Source organism: Diceros bicornis, chromosome 34 (assembly GCF_020826845.1).
Source record: "Diceros bicornis minor isolate mBicDic1 chromosome 34, mDicBic1.mat.cur, whole genome shotgun sequence".
Taxonomy (NCBI): Eukaryota; Metazoa; Chordata; class Mammalia; order Perissodactyla; family Rhinocerotidae; genus Diceros; species Diceros bicornis.
This window is the reverse complement of record NC_080773.1, coordinates 17,678,005-17,704,153: the sequence shown is the minus strand read 5'-3', so window position 1 is coordinate 17,704,153 and position 26,149 is coordinate 17,678,005. Positions and strand designations below refer to the sequence as shown.

General features: G+C 47.6%; 1 pseudogene; it reads right to left on the bottom strand.

Annotated features, from left to right (window-relative positions):
- Positions 1-1,276: 1,276 nt before the first annotated feature.
- Positions 1,277-21,890, bottom strand: LOC131397578 (carcinoembryonic antigen-related cell adhesion molecule 21-like; annotated as a pseudogene).
- Positions 21,891-26,149: the final 4,259 nt, after the last annotated feature.

Below are 26,149 nucleotides of genomic sequence, written 5' to 3'. Positions count from 1 at the left end.
TTTTCTAGTCTGCATATCTCACACTCAAATTCCCATCTTGACTTGATTCCCCATGTGCCCTCAGCTCAAGTCTTCTGCGTTCATGGTGCCCTCCATCCTTAAAGCCTTCATCGCTCTCCAGGCTCTTAACCCACAAGGGATGTTCATTTCACTCTCCCCTTTGTCCCTTGTCCCATGTCCCCTTCAGCCTGAACATCTGATGCTCCCTCTTGTCCCCAGTGTCAGGGCACCAATCTGAGTCTTCAAGAATATTATCCTTCCCCCTGACTGTATGTCTCACCCCTCACATCATCCAAGTCTGGAAGGATGGCGCCCCACCTTCACGGCACCAGCTCCAGTTGCTCCTCCCCCAATAGGTAGGTCAGCCTCTCATTCAGAATCTTCACCCTACCATGGGACCTCCCCAAAAAAGAGCCCTCCTGCATGGCCCCATTTCATCCCAAGTCACACCTAACATCCCAAAATCCCACCCAGGCTTTACTATTTCTTATCCAGACTCTGCACACACCCCATCCCTCCACACCATCCCATGATGCTCACCTCTGCTTACCCACACTCCACCACTCTGCTGGGTCTTCAGGGTTCAGCGAAATACCCCAGAGACCAAAAGGAGCAAAAGGACAGAGAACCAGAGGACAGATTCTATTTATCATTTTCCGGGTTCTGTCCATGGACTCACCTTAGAATAGGCAAGCGGCATTTGTAAAAACAACAAAGAGAGCAAAGAAATGAGAACAGAGATATATGGCCTGAGCTCAAGGCTGGGGAGGGCCCCGGACAGGGAGGTCCTGGTCAGGCGGGCGGGTGGCTGTTATGGGAGGGACCTGCTTGTCCACTGGAGTTGTTGGGTTTTATGACAGAATATCTTTAAAAATCTGTGTGATCTTGTTCCCTGATGGTGAGGTGAACATGTGTGTGGAATGAGAACACTGTTGGGGTCAGGGCCACTGTGGTGGGGTCACCTTGCAGGTCTCTCTCATGTTGTTGGACTTTAGCTCCCAGGGCTTCTCAGATCCTGGGGACAAAGGCTGGGTAGGAAGCAACTGGGGACCCCAGAAAGATCTGAGCAGTCAAGTCATCTCCTGCTTTGGATGCCAAGGCCGAAGAGAGGGAGGAAAATTGGAAATGTTCATTTGGAGGATAATAGCCAGATAAGGAAAGAAATTAGAGGATTTGAAAATATGGTGGGGATGTATGCTGTGGGCAAGATGCCAGGATCAGCTAATTGCAGGTAGGTAATGTCCAAGTAGAAATTGCACCAGACAAAGTTAAACAGGCAGAAAGACTTTATTTAAGACCAGAGCAATAGGGAAGAGGGACTGAACTCAACCCCTGACACAAAAGAATGCATATATTATAAGAGCAAACAGAGGGAACTGTAGGCCAACTGCGTTTGCTATTCGTCCTTACTCAACAGAAAAGTAAAACTTCCCCTAAAATCCTATCAGGAGGTAGTTTTACATCTTGGTTGTAAGGGCACCCACCCAAGTTAGGCTCCTGCCCTCCCTCAGAGACTGGGAGGTGGGGGCAGGATCTTCCAGGAGGATTACATTTCAAAGGGATGGGCCCAGGCCCTTGAGAAAGACATTCTCTGGATCCTAAAACTCCTAAAACAAGAAAATTTTAAGCAGACATATATGCATTTCAAAAGGCAGAGAAAGAATCAGCAATTACAGATTTCAATTACATTTCTAAAGGAAATGCTCTGAGAAAATGGAGGCCAGGGGTCTACAGTCGGGAAGAATTGTCTAAAGTTTAGTGAGTCTGAGGGGAACATTAGGCCTCTAAGTCATAACAAACCTGCTTCCTACATAGCAGGAGGGAAACACAACTACATCTCCATCAGCCAGGACCCAGTCTGCATCTCCGTCAGCTCCCTGTGATAAACAAATGGCAAGCAATAGGGTATATTGGAGCATATGAGGAAGCCATTTGGTGTAAAACTAATTCGGCCTGACCTTGTTTTTCCAAAAGGGCCTGTAGCCTTTGAGCTTGCATTGTATATCTGCTTTAAGCATTTACCATGTCCCAAAGACAAAAACAAATGCTCTTAATATAGGGATGCAACTTCCCCCGCATTGACATTTCCTTAAAGATGAGCATTTCTCCCTAGGCTAGGGTTTGATTGCTGCACTCATCCTATGACCACCCAACTGGAGACAACAGACCCTCTACCTGCTATGCTCATCAAGACAGCAGAATTGATACCTGCTGTGTCCATCAGTAGCTGTGGTGACAGAACAATCTCGTGACTATTGTAAAAGGGACATTGTAATCGAAAGCTGTACATGCTGTTTGATGGTATATAACTGCTCTGTACACCCCACTTCTTTGGTGCCCTCCCTTCCTTGGGGAAGGAAGGCCCTGGGCTATATGGTCCTCAAATTTAGCTCATAATAAACTCACTCCAATATTTATCTATAGATTGATTGTGGATTATTTGCGTCAACACTTGCAATTTATAAAGAGGTGCAAAATAGCTGAGAGACAGTAAACAGGGCCAGAATCTAATCATCAGAACACTCTGATTGCTGGACTTTTCCATGGAAACACAACATTTCTCTCACAGTCACTTCCCTTTTGATCACAGATCATCTCCAAGGAAGAGTGTTCTTGATTCCAAAACAAGGCTGCTCTCACTCAATTTGGCCTGATTATTTATACAGGTGCAGCAGAATTGCACACTCACCACACACTTTGCTCTGATGCAGGTTTTCCCAAGGATCCTCAGATCGGACTTTTAACAGCCTCTTGACCTTAGAAAGCCTAGACATCAGGACTCACCTGCAGTCTCTAGAGCTTTGAGTGAGGCCCTCTCTTCTCCAGATCCCCAAAATACCCATCAAGTCCACATTAGCTCCTTAAAGTGTGGGTCATATCTGATCCCATGGGCACCATTCTCAACTAGGACAATCGAGTCAAAGCCATGGTTGTAGCATTAGTGTTTCCAATGATATCCTAGTAACAAGGAGGACAGAGTCCCATGCAAATAAATCTATTGTCATGAACATCAGAATACTCAAGAATATTTTAGGAATTCTTTGGGAGGAATCAGATGGGAAGAAAAAGATCAGTATTGTTACCCACATGGGTGTCCACCTGTCTATTCCTGTTGTTCATGTCACAGTTCTGGCTCCATCCACACCTCCCCCAGAGGAGGGATAGAACTGAGATTCCTAAGAGCTTATCATGGGCTCCCAACCCTCAATGCACAACCACGGCCCGTCCTTCCACCGTGGACATGGTGCAACTGAGACCAACAGGAGCTGGGGACTGGAGTGGAATGTGACCTGACGCCAACAATAATAACAATGTCAGTTTACATTTATGAACGTTAATTGACTCAATGCAAGTCTTCTAAGGAATTTCCACCTTCATCATTGATTATCACAACAACTCTACTCAAAAAGTGCATCAGATCATCATTTGACAGATAAGAAAAAAAATCTATTCAGAGTTGAATAATATTGAGGTGGATAAGAGAGCCAGAGGGCCAGGCTCATACTTCACATCCAGCCTGGGGAGGTCACTTTTGCTGGAACTGACCGAGTTGGAGGGCTCACACTGATAATCCCCAGGATCCTCCCTCCTGATGGGGTCTATGGTGAGGATGCTGTTGGTCTGGGACAGCGTCTTCCTCTCTGTGAGCCTCAGACTCTGGTCATTGAAGAATCACTGGATGGAGATTCTGATGTCACTTGTGAGGCAGATCAGGACCACGGGGTCTTTATGTTCTGTGACTGGGGTCCTTATGTCCTCTGCGGACTCCATTGGAGGGCTTTGTCACTGGCTCTGTGGAGAAACAGGGGAGGTGACTGAGAGTGGTCCTGGGGCTTAGGGCCTCGCTCCTTCCTCAGAGATCTCAGCCCCTCACAGGGCCCCACTGAGCTCTGTAAAAGTGACCCAGGTGATGGCCCTGGCCCCTACTGAAGGATGAGAGTGTTTGTTCAAGTGACCATCTGTGAGGAGAGAGATTCACCCCTCTCTTTGATCCCCAGGTCACCCAGGCTGACCTCTGATCAGTCCTCCTGGATATCTCTACAGTATTCGCACCAGGAACCTCTTCTCACCCCACGTGTCCCTCAACCTCATCATTGGTGGAAATTTTCTCTCATGAACTTTCACTGAATTTTTCCTAGGTTCTCCTAGAGATGGGTAATGGCAGGTCTGGTGTTTGAACATACACAACACATGAGGACCAGGAGCACACGAGGCAGTCAGGTGAGTACTCAGGCATCAGGGTGAAGATGTGGATCACATCCTCCCAGTTAAGTGTGACTGACATGAACCAGTGACCCAATAAATGACAGAGAGAGTCCAAGGAATGGTCCAGAAAAGAGTGAGGTGTTAGGCAGGAGCTGCCTGGCTTTGGCCACAGAACCTGATCTCTCCTTTGGTCTTTAATGTCCCTTCTGTCTCTGCTGAGGGCAGGTGTTGACGTGTGCAAATGCAGAAGGGGTGACTGATGGAAAGGGGGGAGCCTGAACTGGCTGCAAATCTGGCCCTCGTGGACCACCTGTGTTTGGTGGTTATGAGACAGACATTTGAGGAGAAGATTAAATTCTTCCATATGGGAAAATTATGATTAATACCTCAGGGCCTCAGACCAGTTGCAGGAAGGAATATTTCTCTAGAGAGCAGTGAAAGGTCTGACACATGGGCCTCAGTTCCTGGAGGGTCAGAGAACCTGTCCCGTTTGGCCAGAATTCCAAGGCTCTGCATCCAGGTTCGGGTCTCTGAAGAGAATTTGGATTATTCATTCATTCATTCACCATTCATTCTTTCCTCCTTCATGAAAAGCAATTGACAGTTTGTTACACATGGGCCCTGTGCTGGCTGCAGGGGTAGAGTGGGGAGTGAGATGGCAAAGTCTTTCCTTTCTACTCCAGTGGGAGTGACCTCAACACGTCAGGAACAAATAAGTGATGTCAAGTCCAGTGCAGGGAGGTTGATCATCCACCTGAGGGGGAGGCCTGGACATTCCCTGCACTGACTCTGCTTGTTGATGCAGGTAATTTAGTTCTAGAGTAAATGATGATGAATTCCCCATTTGCTCTCACTCCGCAGTGAGAATCTCTCCCTCTGAGCTGGGGATGTCTAAGAAGAAAGGATCTGAACCGACAGTTGGTCTTGGGGTCCACAGACACCTAATAGAGCCCCTGGTTGGAGGAGAGCATGGGGTTGTGGCTGCAGACAGACCTCTTGTGACTGTTCTGCCGCTTATGATCTGTGTGACCCTGATTCAGTGAATATATCTCCCTGTGCCTCAGTTTCCCATCATGAAGTAGGATAAATATTTGGTTGCCAGCTTGTCAGGATATTAACCTTAAAATATTCATAGTACCTGACCTAAATCGGTAGTGAAGAGCTGCCCATATTTATGGCATCTGTTATTGTTTGATTCCAAAGAGATAATAACCCTGGGCTTGATCCTTGGTGGATGAGGACCTGCCAGAAGCTTCTTCTCTCCTTTGTTCCTCCTCTGGGGACACTGATCTTCCTCTGGAGTCTCCTAAGTTCCCCAGGGCAGTCAGCTAATGTCCTGGGGACCTTGTCCATCTGTGCTCTCCATGCTGAGTCTCAGGTGAAGGATCAGGCTCCACTCTTGCCCAGATGTGGCTCTCGGGGCTGAGCCCTGGCTGGTGACCAACTCAGGAACTGCGGGACTTGGGCAGCCAGGAAATCATTGCTCCCAGTCAACCCTGCCCAGGAGGCCAAAACCCAAACTGGCACAGGTTCCCCAGGGTCACTGGAGTCAGGAACCTTAGGAAAGGGGTCTGTGCGGGGACTTCCCAGGCTGAGCTTCTCTGTGCGGATCCCAGGGGGCCTCTCAAACCAGGCTCTGACAGAGCCGTGCAGGGTCTTCCTCAGGGTCATGGTGCCGGGGCGGGCCCAGGGCCTGGACTGAGACTGATCTCCCTCTGCTGAGTTACTCTCATCAACTTGGTCCTTCTCTTTGCAGGAAATGTCTGCAGAGGTTGATTCTATGAAAGGAATTCCAATGTTTTGAAGTTTGTCTCCTCTGTGTGTGTCCTGCTCTAAATGCTCAAATCCCAGCGTGAGACATAATGTGGAGCAGGATGTAGGCACAGTCTAGGCCTGTCAGTCTTGTGTGTGAAGCAGAATTCACTCCACCCAACACCCAGAGGTCAGAGAGCAATCACTCACTGTATACGCGGAGCCGTCCAGTTCCTACTTCCATTAGCAAATTTTTTGTTATGATTTGTAGGGTGTAGAATCCTCTGTCCTCCAAGGTAACGTTCTGGGACAGCAGGGATCCATTGGCGTATATTGTCTCTCGACCACTGTATGCAGGCCCTAGGGTAATTCCTGATCTGCCTGTTACATATACTGCCATTTCATGTTTGTACCCTTTGTAGCAGACATAGCTTGCAGGCTTCCCAGGCAGACTGCAGACAAGTAGAACAGCACCCTTTTGTTCTGTAGCTTTGGACGGCACCAATTCAACAGTGAGTCGGGCAGTGGTGGGCGGGTTCCAGAAGGTTAAGCGTGAGACTAGGAGGGGAGAGAGAGAGATCAGTCAACATTTGAACCTATGTATTGGGATGGAAAGATGAGGCCCTGGGTCCTGAGCAGGTCTTTTCATCGCTTAGACTTGGAGTGTGTGTGTATGTGTGTGTGTGTCTGTGTGTCTGTGACTACTGGTCAAGGTCAGAAGCATGACCACCATTACTTCAGCCCCACTGAACTTGTTATTTCCTCTGTTCCAAGCACTCTTCCCAGGTGTCTGCCCGGCTCACTCCCTCACTGCCCTCAGAGCCCTGCTCACTCTCAGGGGCGTCCTTGGGAGATGCCTTCCCTGACCACCTGCTCTAAAGACCCTCTGTCTTCACTTTCTGACCTTTCCCTGCTCTGTTCCCTTCATGGCACTTGTCAGTCCCTGACATCACATTCAGATCTCTTTGCTTGTCTGTCCTCCTCCCCATGGAATGTGAGCTCCTGAGGGCAGGGACTTGTGTGACCTTGTTGTTCCCCCAGTGCCTGGAACAGACTGCAAACACCTGTGGATGAGTGAATGAGTGTTCCCAGGGCCCTCCACATGCTGGTGTTTATTTGCCAAATTCTTACGGTGGTGGGCAATGACAATGTTTAGATTCTCTAGTTAAGTTTTTTCTGATATCATCCTCAAATGAATTATGATTATTATCATTGTGGGGGATCTGAATTGGCTACCTCAACATATGTCTCTTTACCTTGATTATTTTCACCAACAAAAGACTCTGAAGGAAACTTTGACCTCTCTGCCCCACTAACTGCCTAAAAGAATTTAAGATAGAAGGCCTGTCCCCAGGACAGGCCATCACCATAGATAACTTTGGGTATGGATAGACTGGGACGATCCATGCTAAGCCCATTCTTATCAAAGCTCTGAAAACCAAGTAAAAGCAGAAGTTATCCTTGGTAAGAGACATTTACATTTGTAACGAAAATCTCCGTTTGTAAAGGTATCTCCCTCTCTGTACCAGGAAGAAGGGAGGATGACCTTATTTCTAGAAACTCTTATAAATGTGGACAGATGGGGTGGGGGTGGGGGACACTAAAATCTGCATAATAAACTTATTCTCCTTTACTGTGCTATTCTGGTAATCTCCCATAGCTGACTCCTCCCACCGCCAACATCCTCCTTACTCTTTAGCTGAAGATCGTGTTTAAGATGAGAACCTCTGCCATTTTGGTGAGTTGCTCAGTTTTTCCTGAGTTTCTCCCATGTGTACATGTTATTAAACTTTGTTTTATTTTCTGCTAACCTGCCTTTTTAATTATTTGACCAGCCATAAGAACCCTAAGGGAAAGGGCGGGTGGGGAGGTTCTCCCTCTTCACCAACGTCATCTGTTTTCAGACATTTTTCGTCAGTGACGATTAACTTGGAAGGGCGCAGCAGTTGAAATATTCCTGTACTTCACCACTTCCAGATCACGAGGATTTCCTGTTGCTGAGTCTCCTCCCCTCCTCTTACTCTGCTCCCCTGTCCTCTCCCCTCATGTCCAAACAGAAATCTTCTGTCCCCTCTCAGAGCCTGACTTCCCCAGGAGACCCCGGTCAGTCTCTTTTCTCCCATTTCCCACCCACCTTCAGGGAATCGCCCCCTCTCACCCGCCAGCAGGAGCCCTTGCAGGGGCCGTGCCCTCAGTGGGCAGGGGCTGAGGGGGGCTCCATGGTGTCTGCTGCCTGCTCTGTCCCTCCCTCTGTGAGAAGAGCCTGGGCTCCAGAAATGCTCACAAGCACTGCTGTCCAGATGCCTCAGCTCTGCTGTCCTTCCTCCCTCTGTTCTGGGCCTCCTCCGGGGGCAAGAGTGCTTAGCTGAGTCATGTGGGCCTGGGGCGGTGTCTCTGCCCAGGACCCTCCTCCTCCTTCCCCTCATTCCTGCCTCCCTCATCCCCTCCTTCCTCTTTCTTTTCTGTCTACTTTTTGGTTTCCTGGGAAAAGCCAGGCTTCTTCCTCTTTAGCTATGATTCGCCACTACACACACATACACACACACAAACACACACACCCTTGTTTGGACAAGCACAAGTCTGGGGCGTCATGTCTTCCAGTGTCCCCACAGCTCCGGATTGGGTGCGTGTCAGCCTCCATCTCTTTTGTCCCCTTCTGGCTTCTCCCTTCAGAGGAGGATCCTGGGAGCTACACCAGGAACTCTTGTCACAGGGATGTCACCCACACTGTGCTTTGGAATCACCCGTGGAACTTGATAAAGATTGTGAGCATCCAGGCGACACCTTAGAAAAGCTGTTTCAGCAGTTGCCCTGGTAACACGGATGCAGGCCAGGCTGGGACCCCATGGTGTGAGGGGTGGGGCAGCCTCTCCCCATCTCCTGTGCACAGGGAGCCTCTGCAGATCCCGTTAAAATGCAGATTCTGACCCAGCAGGTGTGGGGTGGACCCGAGAGTCTGCATCTAACAAGCTCTCAGGTGATGCTGATCACACTGGCCTGTGGGGAACACTTTCAATAGCAAGGCTGATGGGGACCCCCGTCCCCTGAGAGGATGACCCACTCAGCCCAACATTGGCCTCTGCAGGGTCCTGGCCTTGGGGTCTGTCAGCACCACTCAGAGACCCAGGGGTCCCCAAACCCGGGGGATTATTTCTGTTTGTGACACAGAAACCCAGCTGGGCACCAGGGTCTTCCCACTGTCCTCAAATGCTCTGGGAAGGTTGGATTTACTCCCAGCAGGAAGGATACAGAGATGACTCTGGGGGTGAGAAAGGGACAAGCTGAGTTATGACTGGTGAGGGGACCTGCCCTCCATCTACAGTGTCACCAGCCTGGCCTCTGCTTCCAGTGACAGAAACCCAGTATGCATGTCTCAGAAGTAGTCGCAGTTCCCAGGTGTGAAGCGGGAGGTTTCCTGGGGATCCTGGGTGAAAGGATGGTGGTGGTGAGAGGTCAGGTGGCTGTGGGATCCCTGGTCCTCAGGGGCAGATTTCAGGGAGATCCTCCCTCTCCATGTGTGTTGGCTGAGCTGTGGCTCACAGCCTGTCCGTGTGCTCCCTGACCATCCTGGGGCCTCTGTCCTCTGCATGGCTGACTTTCCTGTGGTCACCCCAGCTTCCCCATGGGTGGTGCCAGGCATGGAGTGGGGAACTCCACAGGGATCCCTGAGAGAACAGAGTGCTTTAAGGCCTCTGGAAGAAGTGGGTGGGACATTCCAGGAAGGTAGGAAGGACCCAGAAGGGTCTGTTAGAGGGAGGGATGGAAATCAGGCTCCTCCTCCACCTCTCCAGGCAAAGCCACATTGATGTGCTAATTTCCTGTGTGTTGTCTGTGAGTCCCAATGTCTTTCCCTGGAGGGCATGAGGAGACCCGCAGCCACTGTCAGGGGCTGCACCACGCATGCTGACCAGGATCCAAAAGGTGTGAGCTGCCCCTGAGCCCCGGGCAGAGGTGGGCTCTGACCTCCAAGCTGCAGGGTTGGTCAACCCAGATCCTGGGCAGTGTGCATCCCCGGGCTGCCCGACTCCATTCCAGTGCAAGCTGAGCCCAGGCAGAGGACAGAGGTTGTCCAGACGACACCTGATCCAGTGTCTTGTGCTGCCTGATGGATGTGCTACCTCAAGAGGAGCTCTCTGACCCTGAGGTTCAAAGGAAGGACCTGGTGAGGGGTCTTTTGAGGATTTCAGATGAGGCTGCCAGCCTCGGGGGCTGGTCCCAGAATGCGCTGCATTTCCCCCATCACAGCACTGGGGCACTGCACCAAAGTCATCTGTGTCCCTCTCTGATGTCTGCTCTAGGCCTCCCAACAGGGCCCAGCAGCTGGGGCAGCTCCACGTGGAACTCAAGCTGGGGATCCCATGGATTACTCTGTTGGGAAAGGAAGGCCCCTGTGGGACCCTCAGCCCCTCTGAGATGGAAGCAAACACAGATCCTGGTTCTCCTCTCCCATCCGGGGTGGGAAGCTCCTCTTGTTCCCTGGGATGTTTGAGCTGGTGAGATGTCTTCATCTCACACACAGCCAGGTGTGCCCACAGAGCAGGGCCTTCTCCCACACTGATGCCAGTGCCCCTGTGTCTACACAGAAAGTGCTCTGACCCCCAAGTGTTACACAGGAGTGTTGGTCATCTGTTGTGTGGTTTCCCTCATCCATCTGATAAGTATTTACTGAGCATCTGTGACATGTCAGGTCCTGGTCTGGGCCCTGGGAACCCCACAGACAACAAGACACACATGGGCTCTGGCCACACAGTTTACCTTGTGACAGGGAGACCGGCACTCAGAGAAAATCATGGAACTAAGGAGTTAATTGTAATTGAGAGAAGGGCGATGAAAGGAAAGTGTCTGGTGCATCTGGAGCATGTAATGGAGTCTCAGCTGGTCTGGGGATCACTGAGAGCACCCTGAGAAAGTGACCTTTGTGAGACCTAGAGCGTGAGTGGGCATTCATCGCGTGGAGGATGAAGGGTGCAGAGGGAGGAGCTGCCCGCAGTGGGACCAGCCTTTAGGGGGCAGACACCTGGCTGGATGGAGGGGCTGAGAGAGTCTAGTGTGGGGAGCTTGGAGAGCAAGAAGGACGGTGGACTGAGTGAGGCTGGTGAGGGACAGACCCTGCTGGGCTGTGGGGGATGCTCAGGGAGGTCAGCAGCCCCCTGGGGAGGCTCCAAGCTGTGGAGTAGCTCTGCTGTCCTCTGTTGGACAGGAAGGAAAATGTGCAAGAAAAAGTCCTGCTGCAGAGTTTTGTATTTTTAATTCAACTTATACTTTAAGGAATGTTTTGTGTGTCTATATATGATTTGCAACACCTTTATTGAGTTATAGTTGACATGAAATAAACTTAGCATATTGAAAGCATATGTTTATTCCTTTTTCCCTTATGCACACACCAGAGACGTTAGTACTACAGTGAAGGTGATGAAAATGTCCCTTCCTCTCAAAGACCCTCTTGCCCTCTTGTCTCTTCATTCTGCCCCTCTGGCTCCCCACCCCAGGGTTCCCAGGGAACCTCTGTCTGCTTTCCATCATTTTAGAATACTTTGCATTTTCTATAACTTTTAGAAACAAGATGTAGGGGAGAAAGTCTTATCCTCTACCGACTCTGGGTCCTTTCTTGCTGGGCTGTGAATTAAATTGCCATGAGACAGAATAATGGGAGAAAATCAAACAAAGCTAGCCAGGATTGCTGAAGTGCCAGGTTAAATAGCATCTTCAGCTAAAGGCAAAGGAGGATGTTGGGGGTAGTGGTTTGGGATTCAAAGGGGAGGAAGACAATTCACATGGAAATGGAAAAGCAAATGTTTGTTAGACAACTGTTTACTGGGCCACCTATAGAGAATGTGGCCCAAGAGACAGAAATTTGATACGATGGGCTTGTTGGTGCCTTTCTTATCACACATTTTACATTATACTATAGTTATCTCATGATATTAGCTCCTTCCTGGACAGGCCTTCTATCTTAAATTCTTTTAGGCAGTTAGGGGGATGGCCAAAGTTTCTTTCAGACTCTTTTGCTCTTAAAAGTAATAAGCCAAGGCAAAACGATACATTCCGTGGTGGCCAATTCTGATCCCCCACAGTCCCGTCTTTGAAACGTGAAGAAGTTTCACAGTCCTTTGAAACGTGAAGAAGTTTCATAGTCCAGAAGCTGAGTTGGTAGATTGTTCCATCTCCCTGGACACATTTTTTAGTCCTGGTAATAGATCAGTCCAGTTAAATTCATTTTAGGAGGTGGTGATGCAGGTGGGCTCCCAAAGTTAGACCTATATTGTGTAAGCAAGCAATTCTGTATTTAATAAGAAGTATTCCTATGGAAAGAAAAAGAAAAACAAGCTTAATGTTTTGAGCAAATTATAAACAGTTTTCTGAGTTCAGAGGACAGCCAGTTAAGAATACTTCTAGGTGTCAGCATCAAAGCATCTTTTGCAGCTTAAAATGTCTCTGATGATGTCATCAAGTATTCAGCTATCCTTCTGAGTGGCTTACACAGCAACATGCATGCTATCGTGATAATTTCCAGAAAGTGTATATCAAGTTATCTGCTTCAGTTTGCAGGGATTCAGGAAAAAGTACAGGTTCAGTTCTCGATGATTCCAAATGAAAATGATGAGAAAAATTGAAAATGTTAGTTCAGAGATTTGTAACCAGATATTTCAGGAGACTAGAAGAATTCAGGATCCAGTCCAGTCAACAGACATAAAACAAAAACCTCAAAGACAATTAACAAAACTATGATATAATATCCACAAATGTGTACTGTAGATTTTAGTGAAAAATAATTTTTCTCTCTAAAATCACCCTCATTTTTATCAAAGATAGCCAAGTTAAGACTAACTAGTTTGTACAATAAGTCTAATTTCAATAAATTTGGCCCAATTATTTACATAAGTGCAGCAAGAATAGCAACTGATCATATAGGCTCTTTTAAATCTGCCTTGCCTGAACTTTTTATAAGGAATCTCAGATTGAACTTTAAAGGCCTCTCAAGGCCAGTAAAGCCAAGCTAAGGACTTTGTCATCAGACTTGGCCTGCAATACCTACAGATTTGGGTGAATTCCTCTCTTTTCAAGGTGCCCCCAAATATTTTGAGGTTCCTTGCACCTGCCAGATAAGTGACATTCCTTACTTACCCAGTAAGGTTGCTGGGAACACTGTACACAAGGTACCAGGCCAATATTTCCAAGTGGCTTTATTCCATAAAGCCCAATCTTTGTCTCTCAAAAGCTGTCTGGTCATATCTGAGTCAATGCATGTTTCTCTCATATATGATATTCCAGTCAAAACTTTGGCAATATAACCAGTGTTTCCAATTGTGTCCTGTTATAAGGAGAACAGATGCTTATTGAACTTATGCAAATAACTATATTGTCATGAAAGAAGAATAGTCACTTACTAAGAGTTTCCAAATGCTGGAGGGATCAGTCGAGAGAAAAAGATAAATGCCTCAATTCTGTTTACAAAAGTATAATTTACCAAATTGCTATAAGTCATAGTTAGCTTAAGAGAAAAGAGAAAAAGTTTTCCTTATGTCTAAAAAAACAAAACATTTTTAAAAATAAGCAATATTTCAAACAAAAGTCATAAAAATTATAATCGTCCTCATCAGTTCATTCAGTCTTGTGTAATTGATTTTTGATCTTCATCTTCTGTTAGCAGTGTTATGGGGCCATCAGTTTCTCCGTTAGAGTTCTATGATTTCTTACCCAGTTCAGTTTTATAATCTGAAAGTTTGTCAGAAACCTGTATTCCAGAGTAAATGTCAGAGTTCTTTCCATGAATCTCTCTGAAGATGAAAACATTTGCAAAAGCATCAGAGCAAGACAATAACTGTCTGTAAACACCAAAAGACTTAAAAATGACAATTGACAAAGAAACTTGGTTATTTCTGTGACAAGCAACACTTTAAGATAATAACTAGAATTATGACTGATGACCAGGACAGATCAGAATTCTAGGAATGTTATATAATATTTAGAACACTTACATCAAGAACATTTACCCACACAATATTATAGGTCCCTATGAAACAATGCTTAGTTATCCGTTAACCATAGCGACAATTAAAGATTTTCAGGCAAATGCAGAAAATTAAATAGCTGTAAGAAAAACCTTAGCACCTGTGATTAAAGGCCTGATAAAAACAATATAGGAAACGTATTTTGATAAAACACAAAATTCCTACGCTTCCTGTAGACTATTCACAGAAAAAAACCTTGAAAAGTATAATATACCTTTAACAGTATGATGATCTTTTCCTTTGAAAACATCCAGACCGTGTCCCACAGACATTCAATGATCCTGCCTTTAATAAATGCGTCATTTCATTTAGAGAAAGTGTAAACACCTTGTAGTGACGACAATGAGAGAAACACAACCACATGTGTCAACTTGGATGTGTCTCAAAGACACGTTGTTCAGTAAAAAGGAGCTAGACACTAATCATGGGTCTAATGTACGTTGTGTGTGTGTGTGTGTGTGTGCGCGCGCAGATAGGAGAGGGAACAGTCTTACTGTTTCACATGGACGTGGTTAAGTGACAACACCAGCGTGAGTCTCTGTTTTCTCTCTGTAGAAGCAGAGTGAGAACTGTGTGACTCTCTCAGCGTTGTCACAGACATGACATGTGGAAAGACATGAAGAGCCAGGGTGTGAGCCCTCCACAGGGACCCCCAGTGTCCCTCCTGCTGAGAGCGTCACCCAAGATTTTGGTTCTTCTGTCTCCCTGGTGCACAAGTTTATCGTCTCTCAGCATGGTGGAGTTTATAAAGTTTTCAGGTCCCTCATCATTTCTGACATGGTACAATGTTAGGTTTGGGGTGTTTTGTTACATAGGAACAGATATCAGGAATGAGGCCCATCCTTCCCTGATTCCTACATGTTAACAGGGCTGGAATCATCCACATTTTACAGACAGTGAAATTGAAGGGACTGCACTCACTTCCCAGTGTGCAATTATGTACAGGTGAGTGAATCCACTGTCTGAACACCAGCACACATCTGCGCAGGCTTGTAGTGGTTGTAGGGACACAAAAGTGAACCTGACAGACGGTCACTGGCCTTGGGGAGCTGATGTTTTGGTGAAGAAGGAGAAGTAATCCAGATAAACAAATAAGCAGTAGTTCACACGGTGACAAGTCCTCTAAAGGAAAACAAAGTGGGTGAAGGAGACAGGGAGTGGCCAGGTTGTGGGGCGTCTTTCTATTTTACATAAGATGGTCAGGAAATCCTCCATGACAAGGTGACAATTGTGCAGGATCTGAAGGAAAGGAGGGAGGGAGCATGTAGGTGACTTGAGGAAGATTATTCCATGGAGAGGGAACAGCCAGTACACAGGCCCTGGGGCAGGTGCGTACTTGGCACGTTTGAAGGTCAGGAAGCCACTGTGACCACAACAGATGGGATGAGGAGGATGACATGAGAGTGTAGGCAAGGACTAGCTTGTATAGGACAGTGCTACCCAGAGGGTGATCTGCAAGGAGCCAAGGAGCTTGGGCCAGAAAGTAGAACAACCACATCACTAAGTGCCCTGTTTATTTCAGCTGACATTTCCTTCCTTGCAAGACGTTCTCCACCAGAGCACTGAGTTGATTGACCTTCCAGTGGAAACTCCCTGTCTTGCTGCAGACCAGCACTGTGAGTAGGACGAACCTGGGCCTCTGGGCTGGCGAGGACATTGGATTTTGGGGTGCTTGAAATGTGAGCAACAGGAAGGCTTTGAGCTGAGAAAGGATGACCCGAGTACGTTTTGAAAGAATTCGCCTCTGTGGATTCAGAGATCCTGCTGTGAGGAGACAGCTGTAAGGCAGCGAGGAGAAGGAGGCGGCAGAAGGACCAGATAGGAGACTAGTGCAATAACCCACGTAGGGGGCGTGGTGGCTTGGACCTGAGAGTTTGGATTCTATTTATATTCTGTAGATGGATGGCAGGGTGTGCATGTGGATTAGAGATTAGTGTGAGAGCACAGAGGCCTCAAGGATAACACCAAGATTCTCAACCTTAGCTCCTGGAAAGATGGAGTAGACCTTGACTGAGAAGAGGAAGACTCTGGGAGGGTCAGGCTGGGAGGTGGGGGAATAAAGGTCTTGGTCGTGGACGTGTTATGTTGGAGGTCCCCATGACGTCCAGGATAGACACCCCAGACTGACCTAACTCATTCTCCTCCAACCCCCTCCAAAAACACATGAAAGCCTCAGAAGCTGAAGACAGCAGCTCCCGGGATCTCTGACAGCAGGCTCATGCTGTGGAAGAGGGAAGCGCTCCTCGTGAGATGCAGGTGGAGTTTCTCCCAGAACTCAGGGCCGTGGAGCCAGTGGGGCCCTAGCTTGTCTCTACCCAGAGACTGCAGAGGGGCTGTGGGAGCAGCACAGGGTCTTGATTTCCCAGTTTTTTCATCAAGACAGTAGGGAGAGCTTCCTTAGTGAGCTGAACTTCCATTCCTGCCCTTGGAGATCTTCTGGAAGCTGCAACTAGAGCCTGATTCTAAATATATGAGTAAAAAAACAAAACTAAGTTCCATAAGTAACAGTTCTCTAAAAAAAGGAAAGCAGGTGATGTATGGTCTGGTAATGATTCTGGGTCATGAACCCAGGATTCTAATTTTTCAGTTCTATGCTCCTGATGTCAAAAAAACACAGAGAACGTGTCAGTCCCCGTCATATGTCATATGGACAAAGACCCTAGAGGTTTGGGCTTCTAGGAAGATTCTTAATCAGGTGTGTAAGGCTTGCCCAGAGGGGGAATATTGTTTTGATGTGAACCACCTGCAACTCCAAGGAGATTTCAGCTTGTCATGCATGCATTGTAGCCAGAACAATGAAATTATTATCGCATTCCAGATATTCACACTGTGAGTAAAACCAGTCTTGACTCCCTTCTGTTGGATGTTCTCGGTCTTGTATTTGTGACAACACTGGACTTGGCCGTGATGAGCCCAGGGTCTCTGTGTCCTGTTCAGTGATCACAGGAAGGTCTTGGCTTCTCCTGTCCGGGCCACACGGAGGAGATCTGCCCCACACAGCAGCAGCTCCTCAGGACGGAACCAGAGTCATCTCTGAGTAACATGTTCTGACGCTACTTACTGATTTTTCACTTTCAGACATTATGTAAGGTCTTCCCTCTTGGAAGATGAGGATTCAGCTCCTTTCTTCCCCATCACCATCACACACCCGCTGCCCATCCCCCCCCTCGTATTTTCCTAAGACCAGCACTCAGTGTGGACCTCATGATGTCTGTTTAATAGTTTTCACCTTTGAGCCAACTAGTTCAATGGACTAATGATTTCTTCCTGCCTCCACCCCTGTCTTGGATGTGGAGTCTAAAACTTGAACCTCTGAAGTCCATCGGGCCTGGAGAACCTTACCTCTGTGAACCACAGATGTGGAGGGTGGTGGCAGTGGGGGCAGTTAGGGACTTATAACGACACAGATAGAGTAGAAAAAGCCAAACTCCTCCACATCTCTCTTCATAACCCTCCAGGTTACTCCGTGGTGGTGCCCCCCTCTAGTGGCCAAATTTCAAAGTGCGCCTCCCAATGGGGTCAAACTTTTTTTCAAAGGGAGCTCATCAACCCATGGTCACTCCTAGGGACAGAAGCAGCAACATACATTGCAGGACTAGGTGTAAAGCAAAAATCAGGGCTCTTTGTTCAAAAATCACAAAGAATGTCGAGATGGTGAAAGCACAGCATTAAACCTACCACAGGCTTTTCTAAGTGACTGCACAGATGCGAGCCCACGAAGCCGGCCCTACCTAGCAGAGCGAATGTGTTCATCCAGCAAGCCAATTCCACACCAAACTCAAGTCATAAAAAACCTACAGACCTACAGCAATTATCGTACTGAATGGTTAGAACTAGAAGCTTTCCTGCCAATGATGAACAAGAAACGACAAGTATTCTGAACGCCTTGGTGAGAAACGTGTGCTCTAAAGTGTGGAAGTGGATGTCTGCTAATACTGAAGACAGAAGACAATGACATCAGTGTTGACAATGACATCAGTGTCAGGGTCAGCTCTGGTTATCAACACCGTAGGCTTAGTGTGAGAGTTCCATGGGCTGTAGGGCCATCCACATCTGGGACCATTCAGGGACCTGCTGCATCTGTGAAGGTGTTAGGGCTCCAACAGTCTGGGGCAGGCTGGACACACCGTCCAGAGGAAAGGACAAGTCCCTGCACCTGTACCTCCATCCAACCCACGTGAGAAGAATCAAAGGTACTTAGTGGAGCCTCTGGCAGGACTTAATGAGAGAGTTCCATGCAGACTCCTAGGGTTCCGAGCAAGGCCATGCCTTCTGCAGCAACAGAAAAACAGCTCCTGGCCTATTTCTAGGCCTCGGAAGACACAGAGCTTCTGAACATGGGACAGAATGTGACCAGGGGCCCAGAACTTCTCATCATGGCCTGGGTTCTATCACACCCACCAATGTAAGGTCAGGTGAGGAGAGCAGAAGCATCACAAATGGAAGTGGTACGTCCTGGATTAGAGGAGGACAGGTGCCCAGACCGTCATAGCACCTCCCACTCCTCACTGACACCTGTCACACAGCTCTCGCCTGTGCACTCACGGGCAGTTCACTCTGACTAGTCGACAAAGGAAGAAAAGGCTCCACACTCTCCAACTTCATTCTGCCCCCAATCCCCACCCCACATTTGGCCTCCCCTGCCTGTCCCCAGCTGCTATTCAGACTTCCTCACTCACACACAAATCCCCTGGGGACGTGGCTCACTTGCTGACTCAGCTGAAGTAGCTCTCAGGGTACAAGGGTGAGATCTGGCTTTTCTACAGTGCTCCAGGCTTTGAGAACAACCTGCACATGTCTCAACCCGACAGAACTGGAGACTGGAAAACTCTGCCCCTCACTTCGGTCTTCACTGCCACCCCTGCCCTGCATTCCCCACCTTCCCCCAGGCTCCATCCCAGATCCCTTTTCTAGTCTGAATATCTCACGCTCAAATTCCCTTCTTGACTTGATTCCCCACGTGCACTCAGCTCGGGTCTTCTACGTTCATGTTGCCCTCCGTCCTCAAAGCCTTCATGGATCTCCAGACTCTTAGCCCCCAAGGGATGCTCATTTCACTCTCCCCGTTGTCACCTGTCCCATGTCACCTTCAGCCTGTATATTTGGTGCTTCCCCTTGTCCCCAGTGTCAGGACACTAATCTGAGTCTTCCAGATCTTTCCTTTTCCCCAGTCATATGTCCCACCCCTCACGTCATCCAAGTTGGAATGATGGCGCTCCACCTTCACCGCACCAGCTCCAGTAGCTCCTCCCTCAACAGGGGCTCAGCTGCTCACTCAGAATTCTCAGCCCCAGCCTGGGGTCCCCCCAAAAAGAGCCCTCCCGCATGTCCCCACTAGATCCCAAATCATGCCTGACACCCTGCAACCCCACCCTGGATTTACTATTCCTCATCCAGACTCTGTGTGGTCCCCATCCCTCTCTGCCCCCCTTCAACGCCCACCTCTGCTTACCCACACTCCACCTCACTGCCGGGTCTCCAAAGATTCAGGCAAACACCCCAGAGACCAAAAGGAGCAACAGGACAGAGAACCAGAGGACAGATTCTATTTACCATTTCCCAGGTTCCATCTGTGGACTCTCCTTAGAATAGGTACGTGGAGATTGTGAAAACAACAAAGAAAGCCAAGAAATGAGAACACAGATGTCTGGCCTGAGCCCGAGGCTGGAGAGGGCCCTGGACAGGGTGGTGCTGTGCGGGCATGTGGGTGGCTGACGTGGCACGGACGTGATTGTCTACTGGAGTGGTTGGGTTTTTTTTGACAGAATAGTTTAAAAATCTGTGACCTTGCTTCCTGAAGGTGAGGTGAAAATGTGCGTGGAATGAGTACACTGTTGGTGTCAGGGCCTCTGTGGCGGGTGCCTTCCATGTCTCTGCGAAGATGTTGGACTTCAGCTCACAGGGCTTCTCAGATTCTGGGGATAGAGAATAGGTAGGAGGCAACCTGGGAAGGTTCTGGGCAGTCAGGTCATCTCCTTCTCTGGATGCCAAGTCAGAAGGCAGGAAGAAAAATTGGCAATATTCATTTGGAGGGTTGTAGACAGAGAAGGAAAGAAATTAGAGGATTTGAAAATATAGTGAGGATTGACACTGTGTGCAAGATGCCAGGATCAGCTAAGTGCAGGTAGGTAATGTCCAAGCAAAAATTGCACCAGACAAAGTTACAGGGGCAGAAGGACTTTATCCAAGACCAGGGCAATAGGGGAGAGAGACTTAACTCAACTCTGGAAACAAAAGGCTGGAGAGTTTTTAAGAACAGGTAGAGGGACTTGTAGGCACTTGTGTTGCTAATCAGCATTACTCAACAGAAAAGTAAAATTCTCATTTATTCCTGACAGGAGGTACTTTTACATCCTGGTTGTAAAGGGAGCCCAAGTTAGGCTCCTGCTCTCCCTCAGAGACTGGAAGGTGGGGGCAGGATTTTCCAGGAGGATTACATTTCAAAGGGATGGGCCCAGAACCTTGAGAAAGACATTCCCTGGATCCTAAAACCAGCAAGACAATTTTAAGGAGACATAGATGCATTTCGAAAGGACAGAGAGAGAATCTGCATTTATAGATTTCAATTACATTTCTAACAGAAATGCTCTAAGAAAATGGAGGCCAGGGGCCTGCAGTCAGGAAGAACTGTTTAAAGTTTAGTGAGTCTGAGCAGAACATGAGGCCTCTAGGTCACGACAAAACTGCTTTCTGCAGAGTGGGAGGGAGACTCAACTCCATCTCTAGCCAAGACCCAGCTTGCATCTCCATCAGTTCCCTGCAATTTATAAACGTGTGCAAAAGAGCAGAGAGACAGTGAACAGGGCCAGAATCTGACCATCAGAAGGCTCTAGTTGCTGGACGTTCCATGGAAACACAACACTTCTCCAACAGTCACTTTCCATTTCAACAAAGTTCGTCTCTAAGGAAGAGTGTTCTTGATCCCAAAGCAAGGTTGCTCTCACTTGATTTGGCCCGATTATTTACACAGGTGCAGCAGGATTGCACACTCACCACAGAGTTTCTCCTCTGATGCAGGTTTTCCTAAGGAGCCTCAGATGGGACTTTTAACAGCCTCTTGACGTTAGGAAGCCTAGACATCAGGACCCACCTGCAGTCTCTAGAGCTTTGAATGAGGCCCTCTCTTCTCCAGATCCCCAAAATACCCATCAAGTCAACCTTAGCTCCTTAAAGTGTGGATCATGTCTGATCCCATGGGCATCGTTCTAAACTAGGACAATCAAGTCAAAGCTGTGGTTGTACGGCTTGTATCGTACGGTTGCACGGTATCAATGTTTCCAACGATATCCAAGTAACAAGGAGGACAGAGTCTTACTGAACCTACGCAAATAACTCTATGGCCATGGAAATAAGAATGCTCAAGAAGACTTTAGGACTTCCTTGAGAGGAATCAGACAGGGAGAAAAAGACCAGTGTTGATACCCGCATGGCTGTCCTCCTGTCTTTTCCCGTTGTTCGTGTCACAGTCCATCCACACCTCCCTCAGAGGATGGTTGGAACTGAGATTCCTAAGAGCTTATCATGTGCTCCCACCCCTCATTGCACAACCACTGCCCGCCCTTCCACTGGGGAGATTGTGCAACTGAGACCAACAGGAGCTGGGGACTGGAGTGGAATGTGACCTTAAGCCAACAATAATGAGAATGCCTGTTCACATTGCTGTGCATTTATTAGCTCAATGCAAGTCTTCTAAGGACTTTCCACCTTCATTATTGACTATCACAACAACTCTACTCGAAAAGTGCATCAGATCATCATTTGACAGGTAAGAAAAAAAAATCTATCAGAGTTTAATAACATAGAGGAGGGTGAGAGAGCCAAAGGGCCAGACTCATCTTGCACATTGAGCCTGGGGAGGTCACTTTTGCTGGAACTGACCGGGTTGGAGGCCTCACACTGATAATCCCCAGCATCCTCCATCCTGACGGGGTCTATGGCGAGGGTGCTGTTGTCCGGGGACAGTTTCAATGTCTCTGTGAGCCGCAGACTCTGGTCATTGAAGAATCACTGGATGAAGATGCCGGTGTCATTTGTCAGCCGGGTCAGGACCACGGGGTCCTTATGTTCCATGACTGGGGTTGTTCTGTCCTCTGCGGACTCTGATGGAGGGCTTCGTGACTGGCTCTGTGGAGAAACAGAGGAGGTGACTGATTAAGAGTGGGCCTGGGGCCTGGGACCATGCTCCTCCCTCAGATCTTAGCTGCTCTGTAGGTGACCCAAAGGATGGCCCTGAACCCTGCAGAAGGATGAGCATCTTTGCTCAGGTGACCATCTGTAAGGAGAGGGCTGCACCACCACTTTTCTGCACCACCCAGATCACCTCAGGGTGACCCTTGATCAGTCCCCCGGGACATCTCTGTAGTGTCAGCACCAGGAACGTCTTCTCATCCCATGGGTCCTACAATCTCATCATCAGGTGAAATATTTCTCTCATGAACTTTCATTGATTCTTTCTTAGAACTTTCCTTGACTTGAGAAAAGATCAGGCCATATTCCCTATATACACTTCCGTGTGTGTTGGGGAAGGCAGGCTTGCCAGCCCTGTCCATCTCTGCGGCCAAGGGAACATTACATAAAGTGGGAAGACATTGACTTCTTGTGAAATCATTTATTATGGGTTGAGGATGGCACCACCCACTCTTCACAACCTTAGGACCTGGAGAGTTTCTAATCTAACCGATTTCTTACTCTGAGGAGGACTTTTACATCCTGGTCTGTGGGTTAATTATCACAGTGAAGGAAATCTCAAGAGAGAAGTGGTTAGGGTTTTAACAAAAGACAGGCCTGTTAGGAATAGAAGGAAATTGCTCAATATAACAAAGGTCATAAATGAAAAGCCCACAGCCAACATTATACTCAATGGTGAAACACTGAACACTCTCTACACAGATCATGAACAAGACAAGGATGCTGCTGTCACCACTTCTATTCAACACAGTACAGAAGCCCGAGCCAGAACAACGAGGCAAGAAGAAATAAAAGGCATCCAAAGTGGAAAGGAAGAAGAGAAATTATCTCTTTTAGCAGAAGTCATAATCTTACATGTAGAAAACCCTAAAGATTTCCCCCACACACAAACTGTTAGAACTAAATAAGCAAATTCAGCAAAGTTGCAGGAAATAAAATCAGCACTCAAAATCAGTTGCCTTTATATACAATAACAATGAACAACCCAAAAGGAAATTAAGAAAACAATTCCATTTACAATAGCATCAAAAAGAATAAAATACTTAAGAATAAACTTAACCAAGGAGGTGAAAGATGTGTGCACTGAAATCTACCAAACGTTCTGAAAGAGATTAAAAAAGACACAAATAATGGAAAGACATCCATGTTCATGGATGGGAAGAATTAATATTGTGAAGATGCCAATATACCCCAAACTACTTACATATTTGATACAATCCCTATCAAAATCCCAATGAAATTTTTACACGAATAGAAAAATCCCACCTAAAATCCAAGGGAAACTGAATAGTTAAAACAGTCTTTAAAAGGAGAAAAAAAATTGGAGGACTCACACTTCTTGTTTTCAAAACTTACTACAAAGCTAAAGAATCAAAATAGTGTGGCACTGACATAAAGACAGACATATTGACGATGGAATACAATAGAGATCCAGAAATAACATCTTGATAATGTGATCAGATGATTTCGACAAGGGTACCAAGACCATTCAATGGAGAAAGGATAGTCTTTTCAATGAACAGTGTTGGAAAACTGGATATCCACATGCAGAAGAATGAAGTTGGACCATTGCTGTCCACCACATATAAAAATTAACTCCAAATGGATCAAATCCTAAAGTAAGACCTAAAACTATAATATTCTGAGAAGAAACTATAGGGTAAAATCCTCATTGCTTTGGATTTGGCAATGATTTCTTGAATATGACACTAAGAACACAGACGAAAAAAGGAAAAAACAGATAAATTGGACAGGGTCAGAATGAAGTCCTTCAGTTCATTGAAGGACACAATCAACAGAGTGAAAGGTGACCTATGGAATGGGAGAAAATAATTTGCAAATTATACATCAATAAGGGGTCAATATCCAGAATATACAAAGAACTCCTAAAGTCAACAACAACAACAAAACCAAATAGCCTGATTGAAAAATGAGCAAATCAGAGTTGGCATCTCTCACTTCTCAGCCAACCCGAGTCCTTAAAAGAATAAGGCAGGTTTGTGGACGTCAAGACAAATGCATGAGGCTCAGAGTGCTCAGAGAAGGTAAAGCCGCCTGCTCTATGTCTGGGAGAAAGCACCGACTTCCTCAGGTGTCAGTGTTAGCAGGACCTGGTCTTGAAAAGACACAAGATGCAAGTCAGAGACCCCCCGTCAACCCTGCACTTCATCCCTCTGCTGATTCTTCACTGACCAGCTGACTGCCCGGCCACCCAGCCATGATTCCTTCCCACTGCACACACCTCCATCACCCAGAGATGTGTGTTTTTTTCTGAGGCACCATTTTCAAGTTTCTCCTAGACATGGGTAAGGGTGGGTCTGGGGTTTGAGCATAAATAACACGTGAGGACCAGGAGCAAGCCGGGCAGTCAGGTGAGTGCTCAGGCCTCAGGACAAAGATGTGGATCACAACCTCCTAGTTGAGTGTGACTGACATGAGCCAGTGACACATAAATGATAGAGAGAGTCTAGGGAATGATCCAGAAAGGAGTGAAGGGACAGGCAGGAGCAGAGAATCTGATCCCTCCCGTGGTATTTAACGTCTCTTCAGTCTCTGTTGAGGGCAGGTGTGGACGTGTGCAAATGCAGAGAGTGACTGATGGAAAGGGGGGAGTATGAACTGGCTGCAAATCTGGCCCTCGTGGACCATCTGTGTTTGCTGGTTATGAGACACACATTTGAGGAGAAGTTAAAATTCTTTCGTATGGAAAAATTATGATTAATACCCCAGGGTCTCACACCAATTGCAGGAAGGAAATTTCTCTAGAGAGCAGTAAAACATCTGAGTCATGGGCCTGAGCCCCTGGAGCATAAAAGAACCCAACCTCGTGTCCAGAATTCCAAGGCTCTGCATCCAGGTTCTGGTCTCTGAAGAGATTTTGGATTATTCATTCATTCACTCACCATTCCTTCCTTCCTTCTTTCATCAAAAGCAATTGAGAGTGTGTTACATGCGGGCCCTGTGCTGGCTGCAGGGGTAGAGTGGGGAGTGAGACGGCAAAGTCTTTCCTTTCTACTCCAGTGGGAGTGACCCCAACATGTCAGGAAACAAATAAGTGATGTCAAGTCCAGTGCAGGGAGGTTGATCATCCACCTGATAAGGCCCCTGGTGGAGGATAGGATGGGGCTGTTGCTGCAGTCTGTCCTCGTGTGACTTATCTGTCCTTACGGTCTGTATGACCCTGATTTAGAGACTGTATCTTCCTGTGGCTCAGTTTCCCCTCAACAAAGTAGGATAAGTATTTGGCACCCAGGTTGTCAGTGAATCAACCTTAAAATATTCATAGTACCTGACCTAAATCTTGGGAGAGAGGAGCTGCCCAAATAAATGGCATCTGTTATTGTTTGATTGCAAGAGAGAATGCCCCTGGGCCTGATCCCTGGTGGATGAGGATCTGCCAGCAACATCTTCTCTCCTCTGTTCCTCCCCCGGGGGCACTGACCTTCCTCTGAAGTCTCCTAAGTCCCCCAGTGGCCTGGGCACCTTGTCCATCTGTGCTCTCCATGCTGAGTCTCAGGTGAAGGATCAGGCTCTGCCTCTGCCCAGATGTGGCTCTTGGGGCTGAGCCCTGGCTGGTGACCAGCTCAGAGGCCTCGGGACTCAGGAAGCCAGGAAATCATTGCTCCCAGTCAACCCTGCCCAGGAGGCCAAAACCCAACCCTGGCACAGGCTTCCCAGGGTCACTGGAATCGGGAGCTCTGGGACACAGGTTTATGCAGGGGCTTTCTGGGCTGGGCTTCTCTGTGAAGATCCCAGGGATCGTCAAGCCCTGCAGGGTCTTTCTCAGGGTCCAGGGGAGGGGCTGAGACTGATCTCCTTCTGCTGAGTTAGTCCCGTCAGCCTGATCCTTCTCTCTGCTGGGAATGTCTGCAGTGTCCCCATTCCGGGAAAGGAATTCCAATTCTTTTTTTTGTAAGGAAGGTTAGCCCTGAGCTAACATCCGATGCTAATCCCTCCTCTTTTTGCTGAGGAAGATTGGCCCTGGGCTGACA